The sequence below is a fragment of the Monodelphis domestica genome, chromosome 6, assembly GCF_027887165.1.
Source record: "Monodelphis domestica isolate mMonDom1 chromosome 6, mMonDom1.pri, whole genome shotgun sequence".
Taxonomy (NCBI): Eukaryota; Metazoa; Chordata; class Mammalia; order Didelphimorphia; family Didelphidae; genus Monodelphis; species Monodelphis domestica.
The window spans coordinates 188,025,278-188,038,180 of NC_077232.1; positions in this window are offsets into that span (position 1 = coordinate 188,025,278).

The window sequence follows — 12,903 nt, forward strand, 5'->3', positions numbered from 1 at the left end:
GACCCAACCTTCTACACCCTTCTCCCATTTGCCTAGACTTTCACAATAGGTAAAATGACCTCTTTTCCTTCAATCTCTTTACTCTTCAAAGGATCCTCCATTGAGCTCCAAAACGGACAAGTATGACCACATCACTCCTCTGCTCAAGAAACATCCATGGAAGATGGTGGAGAAGGTACAGGGACCCATCTGATCTCTTCCAAATTCTCCTCTAAGAAGCTATGAAATAATGCCTCAAACTGATTTCTGGAGCAAAAAGACAAGGGGAAGTAATTTTTCAGCCCACAACAACTTAGAAGTCAGGTACAGGGGATTTAATGTTCCAGGTTAGAGATGGAGCGCAGGACCCCAGGGCCAACCCAGGCCCAAGCACCAAAGCAACAGTGCTTGGACCCAGCTGAAGCAATAGCCAATGCTTTTGGAATTCTCAGCCCCAGATAGTAAGGGGATGTCAGACAATTGCTCAGAAGAAGATTACAGGGGTCCCTTTACTTGTTCTGGGTACTAGACTCTTGTATTGCCCATAGATAGAACATACACTAGCACTTGAAGTCACAGGGGAACAGGGAACCCTAGTCACAATTCTAAGGGAAAAAAGAGTTCTTGGGGTTACTCACAGAGGATAGAACAGGCAGGCAAGTATTAAACACACCTCTCCTTACATTATACCACCTTAGAAGAACTGAAAGCAGATGGATCTCCAGGGCCAGCTCTGAAGGCAGCTGCATAAAGAACCTGAAGCTTGGAACAGTGCTCCCTTCACCTCAGTTATAGAGCCCAACTTTAACAGTTTTTAAACTAAAAGAAAAGGAAAAGGCTGAAAAATGAGCAAACGACAAAAAAAGAAACAACAGAGAATATTATTTTGGTGATAGTGAAAAACAAAATACAAACTCAGAAGATGTACCAAAGCCAATACTGCTACATCCAAAGCCTCCAAGGAAAATATGAATTTCTCTCAAACTCAAAAGGAATTAATGAAGTAGCTCAAAAGGGATGTAAATGAGCAATTCCACGGGTTTTATGTGTATCATTGATCAAGACCTAATTCCATATTATTGATAACTGTACTATGGTAATCTTTTAGAGTCTATATCCCCAATCATATCCCCATCGAACCATCAGATCAAGCAAATGTTTTTCTCCTGTGTTTCTACTCCCACAGTTTTTCCTCTGAATGTGGATTCCTCTTTCTCATAAGTCCCTCAGAATTATCCTGGATCATTGCATTGCTGCTAGTAGAGAGGTCCATTACATTTAATTATGCCACAGTGTATCCGTTTCTGTATGTGATATTCTTCTGGTTCTGCTCTTTTCACTCTGCATCAATTCCTTGGTCTTTTCAGTTCACAAGGAATTCCTCCAGTTTATTATTCCTTTGAGCACAATAGTATTCCATCACCAACATATACCACAATTTGTTCAGTCATTCCCCAATTGAAGGGCAGCCCCTCATTTTCTAATTTTTTGCCACCACAAACAGCGTAGCTATAAATATTCTTGTACAAGTCTTTTTCCTTATTATCTCTTTGGGGTACAAACCCAGCAGTGCTATGGCTAGAGCAAAGGGCAGACAGTCTTTTATCGTCCTTTGGCCAGAGTTCCTAATTGCCTTCCAGAATGCTTGGATCAGTTCACAACTCCACCAGCAATGCATTAGTGTCCCAATTTTTCCACAACCCCTCCAACAGCGCCTTATTTTTCTTTGCTGTCATATTAGCCAATCTGCTAGGTGTGAGGTAGTACCTCAGAGTTTTTTTATTTGCATTTCTCTAATTATAAGAGATTTAGAACACTTTTTCATGTGCTTATTGATAGTTTTGATTTCTTTATCTGAAAATTGCCTATTCATATCCTTTGCCCATTTTCAATTGGGGAATGGCTTGCTTTTTAATACAATTGATTTAGTACCTTATACATTTGAGTAATGGAATTAATACTTTAAAAACAGAATAGGCCAATTAGTAAAAGAGGCACCAAAAAAAAAAAAAACAAACCAAGAACCCCCCAAAAAATGCTTTAGAAAAACAGAATTGGCCGTGTGGGAAAAGAGGTACAAAAATTCACTGTGGAAAAGAGCTCTTTACAAAGTAAAATTGGATAAATGGGGGGAAAGGTAGAAAAGATCACTCAAGAAACTCTTAAAAATCAGAATGAGGGAAGTGGAAGTTTGTGACTACATGAAACATCAAGGAATAATCAAATAATGTTAAAAGGATGAAAAAATATAAGAAAATAGGAAATCTCTCATGGGAAAAACAACTGACCTGAAAATAAATCCAAGAGAGATAATTTAATAATTATTGGACTACCTGAAAGCCATGATTTAAAAAAAGAGTTTGGATATCATCTTTCAAGAAATCATCAAGGAAAATTGTCTTGATATTCTAGAACCAGAAGAAAAATAAATATTGAAAGAATCTGCCAATCATCTCCTGAAAGAGATCCCAAAAGGATAACTCTGAGGAATATCATAGCCAAATTCCGAAACCCCATGTCAAGAAGGAAATATTACAAACAGCCAAAAAGAAACAATTCAAATATTATGGAGACACAGACAGGATAACACAAGACATTAGCTTCTGCATTAATGAATCAGAACATTAAAGAGGGCAAAGGAAGTAGGACTTCAAACAAGAATCATTTACCCAGTGAAACAGCATACTTCTTTGGGGGGGAAATGGGTATTCAATGAGATAGCGGACTTTCAGACATTCCTGATGAAAAGATCAGAGCTGAATGGAAAATTTGACTCTGAAATACAAGATTCAAGAGAAGCATAAAAAGGCAAACAGGAAAAATAATCAAAAGATATTCAATAAGGTTAGATTGTATAAATCACTACATAGGGAGATGATTCTTGTAATGCCAAAGAACTTTATCATTATTAGGACAGTTAAAAGAAATACACATAGACAGAGGGTGAGGGTGTGAGTTGATTATGGTGGGATGATATAAAAAATGGAATAAAATTAAGGTCTGAGAAAGAGGAATGCATTGGGAGGAGGGGGAAGGGAAAATAGAATGGGTTAAATTACTGCACATAAAAGAGGCATGGAAGAGTGATCAAATGGAGAAGGTAGAGAAGAAAACATGTGATCCTTAGGCTCATCAGAATTAGCTCACAGAGAACATACACAATCAATTGGGTTTAGAAAACTATTTTATCCTATAGGAAAATAGGAGGGGAAGGAAGTTCTGAAACAAAGTAATTAAAACTCTCTTTGGTCATGCAAAAAATGCTCTAAATCACTATTAATTAGAGAAATGCACATTAAAGCAAATCACCTATCAGGTTAACTGTTGTGACAGAAAAGGAAAATGACAAACCTTGAAAGTGATATGGGAAAGCTGGGACACAGATGCATTGTTGAGAGGATTGTGAACTGATTTAATCATCCTGATTAAATCATTAGATTGGACCTATGCCCAAAAGGCTATAAAACAGTACATATCCTCTGGCCCAGCAGTACCATCATTAGGTTTATATCCCAAAGAGGTGAAAAAACAAAAAGGGCAAGGACTGACATGTACAAAAATATTTAAAACAGCTCTTTTTAGGGGAGCAAAGATTTGGGAAGTGAGGCATACCCAGCAATTGGAGAATGACTAAGTTACAGTATATGACTGTAATGGAATAATAGTGTGCTGTAAGAAATGACAAGCAGGAGGAACTCAGAAAAACCTGCAAAGATTTGCATGAACTGAAGCAGAGTGAAATAAGCAGAACCAGGAGGACGCCATACAATGATAGGGATACTTTACAATGAACAACTGTGAGTTACAGCTATTCTCAGCAATATGATGATTCAAAACTATCTCAAAGAACTCATGATAAAAAATGCCATCTACTTCTAGAGAAAAAGAACTGATGAGTCTGAAAGCAAAATTTTTTCCATTTTTTAATTTTTCAAATTCTCGATTTTTTTCTATTTGAATTTTCTTTCACAAAAGGATTAATATAGGAAAAATGTTTTATATGATTGTACATGTAAAATCTATAGGAGACTGCTTACCATCTCAAGGGGGATATGGAGTTGGAGGGATGGAGGGGAGAGAATTAGAGACTTAATATTCTTTGAAAAATGTTGGAAACTTTTTACATGTAATTGGGGGGAGATTAATATCAAAAGAAAAAAGGGGGAAAAGAAGCATCCATGATTCCCTATTACCTTTGAGATAAAACATAAACTCTTATGGCTACATTTAGAGCTCTTTCAGTTATTTGACTCTAACCTGTCATTCCAGACTTCTCAAATCACTCCTGCTCATACACAAATAGGCTTACTTGCTATTCCCCCACACATGACATCCTATCTCTTATTTCCATGTATCTATAAGGGCCAATCACTCTCTTCTCACCTTCACCATAAAGAACCTTTAACTTCCTTTAAAACATGACCCAGTACGTACCCTCACTTGGGTTTAAATCCTGCATTCTGTATTTACTACTTGATGATCTTGAGATAGTCCCTTAACATCCCTGGGCATCAGTTCCTCATTTGTCAAGTCAAAAGGGTCGAGTTAGATGATCACCTTTTAGCCTTTATCACTATGACCATATGGTTCCACAGAGGGCTTTTATTGCTCTCCTCAGCTTTTAGTGTCCTCCCTATCCCCAAATTACTGCTAGTTAGTAGATATGTCCCTCTTATCCTCCATAATTGAATGTAAGATCCTTGAGGGCAGGGGCAGTTGTTATCATTTTTGTTGTTATTGTTGCCTTGTCTTTGCATGTCCAATGCCTAGCACAGTGTGTGCCACATGGCAGGGACTCATAGAATGCTTGCAGAATTATCCAGATATTGAAGTCTGGTTTGTTAGAGAAGCCTGGAACCCAAACATCCTCCCTCCTTACAACTGCCCATTTTCTATTTCTTAGTGCAAAGATGCCCACAAAGTATTTGATAGGAGAAACTTAAGCAGAAGAAATCCTTGTCGGCAGTGTCAAAAGGCTGAAAGGACGGTAATGAAACTGATGTCAAAATCAGGCTAGTCCATTAACTGGGTGCCTCAGGGAGCTATTTAAATGCATCCAACATGGTTTCCAAAGGGCCAGAAACTATGTGAAGTCAGGTCATGGGTTGAGGTTCATCCCTTAAGCAAATTTCAAGCATAATGATAGTATTATTTCAGTACTGACAGAGTATTCTTAAAAAGAATGGTTATCATTTATAGATTATTGTATATACACAGATCTTGATTTATTTCCCTCTGATTAAAGCCTTTGCTTAAGTTATTTTTATAGGCAAATTTAAAAGTGAAATGCTTCCTATGAGAGGAATGGAAACCTATGAGAACAGAGGGTCAAAGCATTGTTTAGAAACTATCAAACCAGAAAACTTGGTCATGAGAAATTAAGGAATGCCTTAGAGAAAAGAATAAGAAGGATTTACAGTTTTTAAAAATTCATATATATTTATTTTCTTTCCCCACTCCCACTGAATAAAAAAAGACAAAATCCTTATAGAGTCAAGCAAAACAAATTTCTATATTCCCATTCTAAAAATGTCTTGTTTCTCATAGTTAGTCTGTCACCTCTCGGTGAAAGTAGACAACATGTACTTCACTGATCCTCTGAAATTGTGTTGGTTGTTGTCTTGATCAGAGTTCAGAAATTTTTCAAAATTGTTCCCTTTTGCAATTCTGTTATATTACAGATTGTTTTGGTTCTGCTCACTTAGCTCTGCAACAGTTCATGAAAGCCTTCCCAGGTTTCTCTTTTTCTTTAAACCCTCACCTTCTGTGTCTTAGAAAGGATACAAGTATCAGTTCCAAGGCAGAAGCGTGCTAAGGGCTGGGTAATTGGGGTTAAGTGACTTGCCCAGGGTTCTACAGCTAGAAGGTATCTGAGGTCAAATTTGGATCCAGGTCCTCCTGGCCCTTTGTTGTTTCTTACAGTACAGTAGTATTCCATTCTATTCATTTAGAATGATTTGTCTAGCTATTCTCTGATTAAAGGATACTTCCTTGTTTTCTAGTTCTTTGCCACAACAACAACAACAAAATGCTATCAATCTTTTTCTGTGTACATTTCCTTTTTTTTATCTCTTTGGAATTTAGCCTTAGTAGTAGTATTGCTGGGTCAAAGGCATGCACAGTTTAGTCACTTTGGGGGCATAGTTCTAAATGAACCAGAAGGAATCGGGACCAATAGGCAAGTGGGGTGAAGGAACCTGGTGAAATGTCAGTGCTGGTAGTGGTGGCTGGGTAGCAAGAGAGGTAGGAAGGCCTTGGAGTGATCCTCAGGTGAGTCAGGAAGAGCAGATGTGATTATCCTTGTTTTATAGATGAGGAAACTCTGGCTCTGAGAAGTTATAGAGCCAGTTCTGGCAGGGTGGGAAGCCTGATTCCAAGTCTAGGACTTGCTCCACCACACCACAGGTAAGGCAAGAGGAATGTCAGAAGAATAAGGAAGCAGAAGGCAGGATTGAGTGGGAAAGCAGTACAGGGATGTCTTGGCAGGTAAGCAAAGACTGATGCAATTTGGGTCATCCAGCTGTGGACAGAGGTACAGGCAGTCAGTGTTACTTGAATGCATAAAATACAAGGAAAGAAAACAATTCCATTGAAATAGTTTTTATGCACACATACCCATAAGTATATTTTAACTTACAGACATCATGTTAAGATGCCTGGACCAGAGGAAGAGCCCTAGCATATTAGGGTAACGCTTCCTCCTCTCATCTCCCCACTTTGGTGAGTTTATAGGAGGAGTCGGACCTGAGTTGTACAAGATGAGCCTCAATCTACATCACTGAAGGGAGTGTCCACATGGATGAGATCTCAGACCCATCCAAGTATGGAAGTGGCCATATATAGGGGATGTATCTGACTATCACCATACTTAAGCATGGGCTTTCAAAGGATAACTTTTCAGTACGAAATGCAGCTTGGTGCCATGGGGAAATACAGGGAAAATAGATGATTTTGTCTCTGCTCTCCTGCAAAATCTGGTGGAGAAAACAATCCATCCGGCCTTGCATTGTTCCTGAACTATCTCATGTGTGTACAAATGCCAAAATGAATAAGGGCCAAAATGAGTGGTACAGACAAGAATGCTATCAGAGTGAAAAGGAGGGAGAGATCAGTATGGACAAGCTGCTGTGGTTGTCACAGAGAGGTGGGACTCACTCTAGCCTCCAAATATGGGCAGGATTTGGATGAACATATAGGAGGATGGAAAAGAGTGCTAGATGACTGGCAGCTCTGCAGAATGAAAAAGGAACTAGATTTGGAGTGGGAGTCATGACTCAACTTATTAACTTGCTACATGAACATTTTTTAATATCCTTTTAAAAAGTTTTAAATTGTATTTTATTCTTGTGCAAAACACACTTCCATATTGATCATTGCTGTAAGAGCACACACAAATAAAATAAAACCAAGGATACACTGATATGAAAGATGATTCCAACAGTTCTTTCTCTGCAGGTGGCTATAACTTTTTCAGGATTGTACCAAATCATTGCGTTGCGGAGAGTAGCCAAGTTTTCATAGATAATCATTATTCAATATTATTATGTACAATGTCCACCCAGTTCTGCTTATTTCACTCTACATCAGTGCTTGCAGATCTTTCCAGTTTTTTCTGAAATTATCTTGTTTGGCAAGACATATTGGCCTGGCTTCAAATGAGAAGAGCGGAGCATTACTTTTTCAGTATGACTGTTTGTAGCTTAAAAATTGGCAAAAGATACAAATCAGAGTTTGAGTTCTTATTTTGCTGATTGTATATGACTGAAAAGGTGACAGAGAAAATGTTAATAATAAAACCAATTAGATCCAACCATTCTGAAAGGCAATTTGGAATTATGCCCAAAAAGCTTTAAAAGAATGCCTACTCTTTGATCCCTCAAGGCTTGTACCCTAAAAAGATAATGAGGTGAAATGTTTGTACAAAAATATTCATAGCTGCATTCTTTGTGGTGGCAAAAAAATTGGAAAATGAAGGGGTGTCCCCTCATTTGGGGAATGGCTGAACAAATTGTGGTGTATGATGGTGATAGAATACTATTGTGTGATAAGGAATGATGAACTGGAGGAATTCCATGTGAACAAGAAGAACCTCCATGAACTGATGCAGAGTGAAATGAGCAGAACCAGGAGAACATTGTACACAGAGACTGATACACTGTGGGATGATCATATGTAATCGACCTTGCTATTGATAGCAATGCAATGATCCAGGATAATTCCAAGGGACTTATGGGAAAGAATATTAGCCACATGGAGAGAAGGAACTGTTGGGATAGAATCACAGAAGGAAAACATTTGATTATTCACTAGTTCATATGGATATTGATTGTAGGGTTTGAGTTTTTAAAAGATTATTACAAAAATGAATAATATGGAAATAGATATAATCCAGGGGAATTGCTTGTTGACTCTGGGAGGGGGAGGGAAGAGAACATGAATCGTAACCATGGAAAAATACTTAAATTTGTAAAAAGAAATAAAAATAATAATACCACTTAAAATTTAAAATATATCAGGTGTAAATCCCCCCGCTACACCCCAGAGCTAGTTGCTAAATAGTATTCCTGTGAGACCATGAGCCAGTTACTTTATACTTTAGACCTTAGTTTCCTCAATATGTAAAATGAGAGATTTAGACTGTCATCTCTAAAGTCCCTTTCAGTCTTGATATTATATGATTCTATGATTAGCATGAACTAAGGTATCAAGCTAAAAATGAATTATTGCTATAATTTGTGGTTCAAGGCCCCCAGCACTCAGTTTACATGCACTCAGTCCCATCTCGGGGTCAGTCAAAAAATCTAACTCTCTTCCTCTATCTCTGTCTCTCTTTCTTAATTATTATGACCCCACTCCTAGTTTACTTTGAGAAATCTTAGAATATACTTACACGTCTAGATTTCCACCAATATGTTTGAAGGGGGACCTCAGTTCCCATACAGGCACTGAAGGTAACAAATGCAGTTACCGGGTGCAGGATAACCTTTATTTCACCTCACAGGTAATATAGAAACACTAACATTGTGCAGGAAATTCCCACTTCTCTAAATAGGAGGCAGGAAAGAGTTCAGGAAGTCTCCTTTTGGGTCATATGGATTTGCATTCCATGGAGAATGTTCAAATCTACTTGCCAATTGCTTTATGCTAGCTCAGTTCTGGAGGATCAGGTACATTGCAATGATAAAGTAATCACTTCATTGGTTGCTTTGCCCCATGACATTGACAAGGAAGGGACTGCATGAATTTAGAAAGAAAAGACACCTGTGGATTGTTCTCTCTTTGTAGCCTTCTGTTTGGTAAATAGCCCTATTCTTTTATTTTTGTTTTCTTTTATTTTTTTAAACCCCTACCTTCCATCTTAGAATCAATACTATGTATTGGTTCTAAGGCAAAAGAGAGGTAAGGGCTAGGCAATGGGGGTTAAGTGACTTGCCCAGGTTCACATAGCCAAGATGTGTCTGAGGTCAAATTTGAACCCAGGATCTCCTGTCTCTGGGCCTGCTCTCAACCCACTGAGCCACCCAGCTGCCCCCCAAATAGTCTTATTCTTTAGAGATAGGGGAACAAACCATCCTTCTCCCAACTCTCACAGAAATGGCAAATTGCTGGGTGATCTTGAGTGAGCCTTGGACCTTTTATTGCTTCTTCTCTATGTTCTTTGCTTGATAATAGGAGACTGAATGGTCACCTTGAAATGGACATTTTTAGCATTAGAGATCCATTGTGAGTTCAAGGTCTGGGCCTTCATCCTGTATAAGAGCTAGTCTCTCTACTTCCACAGTTCGACCTTCAGGAGAAGATAACCACCAGCTGGAGGATGAGTCTAACCTCTTTCCTGGCTTGCAAAAAGGCAAGAACATGGAGGAAACTGGGCCATGTGTACAGAGCGGAACCAAAATGTAGAATGATTGTTCAATAGTCCTTCTCATTATATCATCTTCATGTTTTAAGTATCACCCTTCCAGGAGAGTATAATAGTAGTAAGGCTTCTGTTCTTTGTTAATTTGAGACTGTGAGAACATTTTGTGTTTAGCATTTGTTTTTCATGGAAGAAATAAATAGTTGTCCCAAACCTGATTTACATTTTTATTCAATACTTTCCTAAACTTCCCTTTGAGGAGATAGTAGAAATGAGAAGAATCTTAGTTCTCTATGTATAAAGTCTTGCTCTATTCGGGAGACTAGCCAATCACAATTTGCTTCATGAATCAAGGTGTGGAAATGGTTGTTTATGAATTGATTTGGAAAATGGTTACCAATACAGTCAACAACAACAAAAAAGAAATATACAGGAAAATGAAAAGGAAGAAATGCAACTCAAAGATTTTTTAGGGATGAGAATCTTCATTTGTATTTCAAGATAATGTAGTTAAAAAAGAAAAAAAAACCCTTGTAAATTCTTCCTTTTCCTCCAGCTTAATGAATATCATTTATTCAGTATAAAATTTTTATATGTTCTACATTTTAAGAATAAATGTATGTTAAATCTTGTTAAGCACTAGTTTCTCTAAGGATGTACAAGGCAACAAAGCCAATTGTAAAAGATTCTGAAAATTACAACAGTATGCCCACCAAATCCCTCATTGACAAACCAGAGACTGATAAGTACCTTTAAAGATCATCTATTTCTTAGGGTTTTTTTCTCCCTAGGGTGCTAGAACTGAGTTCAAAAAGGCAATGAGAAAAAAAAGAACCTAATTCCTCTCAATGGAGTTCAGGTTCCCTTTAGCCTGAATTCAATCCCTGCATGCTAGGTTCAAACTGAGAAGGGTTCCTTAGTGAAGAGGGAAAGGCCATAATATCCCAACTTCCCTGGACCCAGCAGTGGTTCTTAAACTTGAGGAGGGAACTTTCCTTTTAGAAATCTAGATGCTTTACCATTTGGTGCATAAGGGTTTAGTAATGATATTATTTCATTATTTATAGTACCTTTTAGCAAAATGTAATTTCCTCCCTTATCTCTTTTAAGCATATCAATTTCTATTTTAGCTTTGTCTAGTATGATTGTTACTACTCCTGCTTTTTTTACTTTAGATGATGCATAATAAATTCTGCTTCAGCCTTTTACCTTTAATTTGTGTGTGTCACCTTACCTCAAATGTGTTTCTTGTAAACAACATTTAGTGGGATTCTGGTTTTTAATCTACTTTGCCATCTGTTTCCATTTTATGGGTGAGTTCATTCCATTCATATTCAGAGTTAAGATCTAATTGTGTATTGCCTTCCATCTTATTTTCTCCTTTATATCCTACTCTGTTCCCTTTCACTCTATTCCTCCTCACCAGTATTTTGTTTTTATCACCCTCCCCCATTTCCCCCTTCCCTTGTTTTATTCTCCTTCTACCTCTCTGTAGGGTAAGATATAATTCTATACTCCAATGAGTACATTTGTTTTTACCACTCTGCACCCTTTATGATGAGAGTAAAGTTTAAGCAGTGTTTGTCACCATCCTTATACTCCCTTCTCTATAATGATTTTTCAGGCTTCTTTATGTTGTATAATTTACCCCATTCTATCTAGGAGGGAACTTTCCTAATCAATTCTCTTCCTAGGAATTATCCACACTGGTCCAGCTTTCTCTCTTCCCCTATTCAGAGAGCTAGTCCTTACCTTGTTAGAATCCAGTAGGAAAGGAGGAAGAGAAGTCACCATGGAATAGGGGAGAAGGTTAAGTTTGGAGTTTTTTTTCTCATCTTTGCTTCTTAATACTTGCATGACCTTGGGCCAAAACTCTATGGGCATCAAAGTTGTCTTCAAGGTCCCTTTCAGTTCTCTAAACTCTATGATACTATGAGTATGACATATTCAGGGTATAATGAGGAGATAGACCTGACTTGAATGTCATGTTTCCAGCAGGAGATATAGAGGGAAGTTGGAAAAGTAGAGTACTTTCAGGTAGGATGATGACTTTGAATATCAGGATATGGAATTTGGATTATCCTATAAGTATGGGAAACCACTGAAGGACTGGAGAAGGTGAATAATGTGTTGAAAGCTATATTTTAGGAAGATTAATGTTAGTAAGTAAGATCAATTCAAAGTCAGAGATTTTAGGCAGGGATATTCAAGTGGAGATATCCTCTGGGTAGACGAATGTTTCTTGGAGCTCCAGTGAGAAGTCAAGGGAGGAGGTGAAGCTCTGTGAGTTGTCATCATAGAAATGATAGCAGAATGTAAACCTTAAAATTTCTTAGACTTATGAATGTTGGAAATTTCACCATTGGGAAATTTCATACTTGAAAATATTTCCTACTGATAGTAAGAACTCTATTGGAATATGAAACTCCTTGGCATGGGAGGATCCTTCTCCTCCCTACTTAAGACTACTTTAGGACAGAAACCTTTTGCTAAACAATGGAAAGGGCTTTGACCTATGCTTAAGCGTAGAACAGGAAGTTCTTTGAGTCATGATTGATTTTAGAATTGATACAATAGAGATACTTGGAATGACAGAACCAGGTCTTGGAAACTACAATCTCCACCCTACTCAAAGTAACAGGATTTAGGAAGGGCTGCAGCATAGATCAAGATTTAATTATTTGAGAATATGACCTTCAACAGACATGTGCAAAGGAAACAGACCTCTGGGCAGTCCTGGGTTAAGCTAGAGCCACCATTGGCACAGGGGAGACATCAACAGTGATTGGTAGATGTGAGAACTGAGGGGAGGGAACGTAGATTGTTTGCTTAAAGATAGCGGGGTCTGAGGACTGAAGGGTTTTTTTTTTTTTTGCTCTGAAGGAGGTCTGAGAGGAGAGAGGTCCTGGAGGGAGAGCTCCTGGAGAGGTCTTGAAGGAGGCTGTGGAAGGAGAACTCGGGAGGAGTTAGGGGGAGAATTCTCTGGAAATATTTCTTGAAAGGAGGCTCTCTTGAAGGTGGAGCCTGAGGTTGGCATGAGAAGCCTTACCTAGAGAGATCTTGGG